At 42.6% G+C, this 7496-nt stretch overlaps 1 long non-coding RNA gene across 5 annotated transcripts in view; it reads left to right on the forward strand.

The window, feature by feature from the left end:
• Positions 1-217: 217 nt before the first annotated feature.
• Gm30524 overlaps positions 218-7496 on the forward strand; it is a 90389-nt gene continuing 83110 nt past the window's right edge. For 3 of the 5 annotated variants that reach the window (XR_378116.2, XR_869562.2, XR_378115.3), the window contains exon 1: positions 6570-6951. This is a non-coding gene — a long non-coding RNA (predicted gene, 30524). Of the gene's footprint in view, positions 350-6569; positions 6952-7496 lie in introns of those variants that run through there. The other 2 variants (XR_869563.2, XR_001785403.1) reach the window with 1 other exon arrangement.

A 7496-nucleotide genomic window follows, 5' to 3' on the forward strand; every position in this document is an offset into this window, starting at 1 on the left:
GTCTGGCTTCTCCATCTAATTCTTTAAATCCTCCCCTCCCCTCCCCTCCCCTCCCCTCCCCTCCCCTCCCCTCCCCTCCCCTCCCCTCCCCTCCCCTCCCCTCCCCTCCCCTCCCCTCTTTTCTCCTCTCCCCTCCTCTCTTCTGCCCTCTCCTCCCCTTCCCTCTCCTCTTGTCCTCTCTCCTCCTCTCTTCTCCTTTCCTTTCTTTTCTTGAGACGGGGACTCACGTATCACAGGCTGGCCTCAAACTCTATCTCAGTGGAAGAGAATATGACGCTATGCTCAGTCTCATTAGTTCCTAATGGGATGTGACAACGCATTTGCCATGTGTGGTCAGAGTTCCTTCCTGGTAAGTTGGTTTTAATATAAATTTATGTGGCTCATATACTATATAAGCCATTCTCTATGATGTCTCTGCTGAACCCAGCAGAATGTTCACAGATAGCATGCTATTCAGGAGAAAGGAAGAGGATCTATCGTGGATTGTTGCAGTTAGAGTGAGCAGCGCAGGAAGAGCAGTGCCTCCGAGGGAAGTGGGAAGACGGAGATTTATTCATAGGACTTTGAGCCTGGGATCAGCCTTCCTGGGACTTGGGAATCTCAGTAGGGAGGCAGGTCACTGCTGCTGGGCAAAGTTTCCTGTATAACAGACTTTGCATAAAATGTAAGGGGTGGTGGGATGCCAAATTCTACCAACTAACAAAAGACACATTACTTAGCAGTGTGCAGCTTGCTTACTTGGCTGACTCGCGATGGCTGTTTCTCACCCTGAGCAGTTAGGGCCGTCTTTGGCAGCTGGGCCCAGGGAATGGTTTGTGTTTGGTTTGCTCCAGGTTTCCTTCCTTTGTCTTGCTGGAGGAGCTGTGTTTATTCTTATTTGTATCTTGCTGCTTTCGCTTCCAAGAGGGCTGGCTGAGGGTTGAGAACGGAGCCTTCCTCTAACCAGGATGCATTTCATTGCTCACTTAGCCATCCCTCGGCACGCAGGTCCTTAGAGGCCCTATTTTCCAGGGTCTTTGACAGCTCTCTTACTAACTCTATCACGCAGATGCAGACATTCCCTTCTGGAAGGCTATCACAGACTGGTTTCTTTATGGCGTTTGTCCCAGAGAGGAAGTCACTGGGGAAAGACATGTACAGCTCTTGTCTACCTTTAACTATCAAGAGTTCCATGAACAAAATAAACATTCGGCTTAGTACATTTTGCACTGTGTAAGCCTCTTAGTGGGAATGACTTCCAACTCAAATAGAAAAATATAAAAGAAGTAGGGACAACATGAACTGAACTGTGATAATGCTAAACCTTACACTGGCTAAGTGTTTGTGGTCTGTTACTTGGATTGTACAGTTACATGACTCAGTCCTCTGATAATAACCACCCAAAATGTCTGATGTCTGAGGTTGTCACGTCTCACGTAAGACTCCAGCTCTGCTGTTTTGTCCGCATGTTACTGCACTGTCATATACAGACATCGAAAGGCTCGGGTGTTAAATTCGTAGCTAACTCACACTGAAATATGGGTACATCTGTGCCCCCAATGCTCAGCCAGGCACAAGACACACCCATCCGTCCCTTCCCATGTAAAAACACCCCCACACCAGGCATCAGGAACCCACCAGCTTTATCTCATCCAGTATTTTATGTACGTGGAAATAAATGTACAGTGTACACTGTTTCGTGTCTGGCTGTTCTTCCCCACAGTGAAGTTTTGAGGTTCATCTGCTGCACGTAGTCATGGTCTGTTTCTTCTCATTGCTTAAATGTACACCAGACCGTACACCAGCTTATCTATAGGTTCTGATGCTGGACAAGGGGCAGTTCCTAGCTTATGTCTGTCATGAGGGAAACGACAGTAAACATTCATATGCAGAGATGTTTAGAGGACATGCAGTTTCACTTCTCTTAAATAAATATCTAGACCTGAGACTGTTATCACGGGTGAAGTAGGTATCGCGACCATATTATACTTCACCAGCTCTACCTCCCCATCAGTGCGAGTACTCACTCCTTTAATGTCAGCCATTTCAGCATGGGATGTTGTCATTATGACTCTAATTGGTCTTTTTTTTTTTTTTTGATAGCCATTGGTGCTGACGACTACTTTATGTGATTATTGGACATTTGTGTTTCTTTAAAAAACATTTTTCATTTTATTTTTATTTATATGGATGTTCTGCCTTTATGTAAGTGCCCAAAGAGGTCAGGAGAGGGTGTTGGATCCCCTGAAACTGGACTTACAGACAGTTGTGAGCCACCCCGTGGGTGCTATAATCCAAATGTGGGTCTTCTGGAAGAACAACCGGTGCTCTTAACCTCTGAGCTGTTTCTTCAAACCCCATGATTCTTCTTTAATAAAATGTTTCATGCCTATTTTTCCATTAAGTTATCTAGTTATTTTGCTAGTTAAATTTTTATAATTCTGAATTCAAACCTCTGGGCTTTGCATATATTATAACTATTTTTTCCCAGACTGTTTTCCTCAGGGAGTTTTATTGTGTGTGTGTGTGTGTGTGTGTGTGTGTGTGTGTGTGTGTGTGTGTGTGTGTGTTTTAGTAGCAGTAGCAGCAGTAGTAGCTGGACTGTGAGAAGGCACATGTTTGTGCATGGAGGACAGAGGACATCCTCTGGTGTTGGTCCTCACCTTCCTTGTTTAAGACTGGGTCTCTCTTCTTCATTAGCAAGATGGCCCGTATGCTTCTGTAGACTCTCCAGTCTCCACGTCCCATCTCCCAGCAGGGCGAGTAGGATTACAGAAGCGTATACTACTGTGTCTGGTTTTTAATGTAGCTTCTGGGCTGGAAACTTAGGTTCTCATGCTTATGTGGTAAACACTTTAGCCCTGAGCCATCTCTCCAGCCTGTGGAGACTTTTTAAATTGAAAACAAACTATCAATTGGGATGAATAAGATGCTTTATATTTTTCTTTTATAAGTAGTCATTTCTCTCTGTGTCTGGTTTTGGTTTTCCTTGTAGTGCTGGTGATGAACATTAGGCCTTATGTAAGCAAGGTAAGAGCTCTACTGATGAGCTATGCTCCAGCCTGTAATAGGCTTCCTTAAGTGAAAAAAAAAGTTTTTAAAGTTCAGCCTTTATATCTGAGTTTGTGAACTACTTTGAAATAACTATGGCAAATGATCAAATGATGTCATTTTCCACTACACACACACACACACACACACACACACACACACACACACACACACACACACACACACACTGGATTATGGAGTGCTTGAAAGACTCAGTGTTGGAGTAAGATGATAGGGACTGTAGCCTTGATTATTAATTGATGTAGGAGAGCCCAGCCTACTGCGGGTGGCACCATTCCCTGGGCAGGTATTTCTTATAAGGAGGCTACCTAAGCATGGGTTTATGAGCGATCTCTTAAGCAGATTTTCTCCATGGATTCTTTTGCACTTTCTTGGCTTTAAGTTCCCTCGTCAGAGTTAACACTGTGTTTCTGCCTTCAGGGTTCTTTCTGCCTTGAGTGGTTTACCTTGCCTTCCCTCAGTGACAGGCAACGACCTGGAAATGTAAGATGAAATCAACTCTTTCTTCTTTTGAATGACAAATGCGATTGCCATGCACCCCATACAGGAGTCTGTGGTTAAATATAAGATATATGTTTCAGATCCTCAAAAAAATGTCATCATAGAGAAGCATTTCTTTAAAAAAAAAACTCCTTAAAATACCCAGGAGACATCACGATGAAATACCAGCAACAGAAGTAGAACACATAAAGCAAAGCCTAAACTTCCCAATGTCGACATTTTTCTCTCAGTTGACGATGAGCCAGTCATTCTGCCTTGTTGAGACAGTTTACCATTCATTGCTCATTTATTGTTCTGACAATCCATACATTTCAGTTGTCAGAAGCTTTCTTTGATGATTATAATAAAATAAAACATTTATTTGTATGTTTTATGTGCACCTCATGACGTTCACGTGTAGCAGGAGGACAAGTTGCAGGTGCCGATTTTCTCATCCTGCTGTGTAGACTATGGGGATTGAACTCAGGTCATTAGGCTTAGCTGCAAGCACCCTCACCCATTGAACTGTTGTGCTGCCCCATATTAATATTAAAACATATTTTCTAAATGATGATCTCCCTGCTAATGTTTTCTCTCTTCTCTTTTGGAAGACTTTAAGTTCCAGGCTATACTCCCCAAATTTATCCCCCCCCAAATCTTCATTTTCTCTCTTTTATTACCAACATCTTCCTATGTATGACCCTGTTGCCTGAGAAATCTGTTCATTTTTCTAGACACATAATAGGTTCTCATTTTCATTGCTGAAAAGTTCAGTAAGAAATATCTTTACCCACAAACAGATTAATGGTCCAAAGGTGTCAATGGTCTTATGGTTATAAACAACATTAAAGTATTACTTTATTCATAATATGGCAAGAATATAAACCACAGAGGTAGAAGGATCAAGTAGACTGACTTAGTGGAACTACAGAAGGCTGAAAAAGACAAGAGTGGGGTTGAACAGAATTCTTTTTTTGAGACAGGATCTGTGTACTCAGGCTGTCCTTGAATTCCTTATGTAGTTAAGGATGGTTTTGGTTTTGACTCCTAATTTTCTGGTACCTGCCTCACAAGTGTTAGAACATTTATCTATGGCCATCCCATTGGGGGAGCAGGAGACAGCTAAGGCAAATATATGAGTTTATCACGTAAAGCATAAGATATTCTCCAGAAGAAAGAATCACAGAAACATGTTATATTCTGGCGAAAGTTACAATATGTCAGGACTTAGGGGTGAGGGTGTGATAAACAGAAAGATGGGCTGACTATCCACCCTTCCATGTGTGTGTGTGTGTGTGTGTGTGTGTGTGTATGTATGTGAGAGAGAGAGAGAGAGACAGACAGACAGACAGACAGACAGAGACAGAGAGACAGAGAGAGACAGAGACAGAGATTTGTGTGGATATTTGGACACACACATGTGGAGGTCAGAGGATAACTTTGGGAGTCAGTTCTCACCTCCCACCTTGCTTGAGACAAGGTCTGTCATTCACTGCTCTTGTGCACATCAGGCTGGTTGACCCATGAACTTACATGGATTCTCTGGTCTCTACCTCCCATCTTGCTGTAGGAGCATAGGCAATACAGACACATGAGCTACTATGTCATACACGGGGGCTCAGGTCCTCATGCTTTCACATCAAGTGTTTACCCACGGAGTCACCTCACCAGCCAAGAAGGCATACGCTGTCATAGCTGGTGCTCCTTCGATTATGGTTTCTGGTTACTGAGAGATAACTGTGTCAGGATTACTCTGGGACCTTGGATGACCCTGGAAACATTGTATTAACATAGGTAGGGGGTTTACATCTTGAAATGATATCCCTAATTGGTGGAGACTACATTGTGTTTCAGTCCTTTACAGGGAAATCAGATAGGGATAATATTTCATATTATAGGCATACGCAATCAAGCCCAGGGTGAAACCTGATGCAGGAACATTTAAGAGATAAAGTCATCATGGTTGGTGTGCAATAAATAGCAGGTGACAGCCACGAGGAGAGGACATCAGGAAGATTCCTTTAGTTTTATGGATTGTGGACTTGGTTAAATGGTAGTGACATCACAAGGAAAGTAGAAAAAAGGAGCAAGACAAGAAGGTCTTCCGTTTTCTGAAGGAACCTTTGGCTCTGAAGCGCTCTCTGTATCCTTGAAGAGTGTGGTGGGTCTGAATAGGAACTGTGTCTCACAGGCTCACGTATTTGAGCCACTTCATTTCCTGTTGCTAGGGTGGTTTGAGGAGGTTAATGGAACCTTTAGGTGATGATGGAAGCGTGTCACTGGGGGTGGCCTTTGGGAGTATACAGTCTCTCTACACTGGCTTGTGGCTTTCTTGGCTCCCTACCCTACCTACCTGCTGCCACGCTTCTTTAATGTTATGCACTCTCAGGAACCATGAGCCAAAACGAACTCTTTGCATGTGTTGCTTTTGGTCATGGTGTTTTATCATAGCAACAGAAAGTAGCTGATACAGGGAGATAGGGAACTTCCTCAGGGCCATGGGAATGAGATGTCTCCACTGTCTCAAAATCGTTGACTTGTTTTGAAATAAATTCTTTTCTGCTTAGAGATGGTGCTCAAATACTTTATCTTTTCTGTTTATTCTATTTCTTTTTGTAAAAAGATAATGCTTCTTAGTTTTTAGGCTTAATTGTGTATATATATATATATATATACATATACATATACATATACATATATACACACATATGTATATACAATATACACACATACATACATATACACACACATATATGTATATATATATATATGATTTCAGCACTTGTAAATTATTCATAATATTCCAGTTTCATAATAAAATATTGGTTTAGGAAGAGGATTTTTCTGTTTTCTGTAGCTCCTGTTTTCTGAGTGGTAAAAACAAGAAAGTTAACCACAAAATTTTTATAACCCAAGATTATGATTTAATGGAGTTTAATGAGGAAGAGAGACACTTTAAAAAATTGGGGCACAGTCATTAGTTATTTAATCTAAATCTCCTTGTTTATTACTCAAATTCAATAAATGAGACCCAAAAATACTGTTGAGTGAATAACAGGATATTGTCCTTCTGAGTGGTGCAGCTGAGGTTTGTCACTGTTACCCGTTGGCTCTCTGTCAGGAATGCTCATCTTTTATGGATCCGGAGCCCACAGCTTTTAGTGACGCAGTTTGAGCATACACAATAAAGCTGTGCTAACCCTAAGAAATCAATCGCCCAGAAGTAGCTCCTGGTTGGCAAACAGCATGGAGACTCGACAATTGCTGCCAACACCCAGTCACCTGACTCTGGGATGCCTCATCGTTGACTGATGTCATTAGGAACCATATTGTTCTTATCGACCAGGGGTTAAGGAGCTACGGGAGGACACAGCGTGTAAAACCGCTTGCGGGATGTAAATAAGATGGATGAGGGGCCAGGTAAGAAACCCATGACAGGGGTAATATAGTCACATAATCGTATCAGATGAGACACAATTTGTAGTGAGGGTATCCGTTTCAGGAGCTGTAGTTTAGTAAAGCCACCAATGTGTCTCACAATTGTCATCTATCCTCATGCTAAAAAGTTTTCTCTCATCATGGAACTACTTCACGATGCTACTGCGGGGGAGCGATCTCCCCATCTTTTAAGGCCCATCTTGTGCCCTTTCTCTTCTCATTTCTCTGCATCCGTGCAGCCTACAATCCCACTGCCCTTTAGAAAAGGGGCAGAGGGCTTGACGGGACAACTGAGATGATGAATGGAACTTAATTTATGCAAGTCCTGTGAGTCAATCACCATGGTCACAGTCCTTCCTCTTCATTCAGCTTGACTGACTCAGCTCCCAGCAGGAAGCTGGGCACTTAAGGTTATGGAAGCAGCGCACTGATGTTCAAATATTCATCACAAGAATGGCCATGAGAAAATTCAAACTGGAGCTGGAAGGCTGGGGGGAAGGAGCTGCCTAGAACGGGATTTGGAGACC

This window comes from Mus musculus, chromosome 6 (assembly GCF_000001635.26).
Source record: "Mus musculus strain C57BL/6J chromosome 6, GRCm38.p6 C57BL/6J".
NCBI lineage: Eukaryota > Metazoa > Chordata > Mammalia > Rodentia > Muridae > Mus > Mus musculus.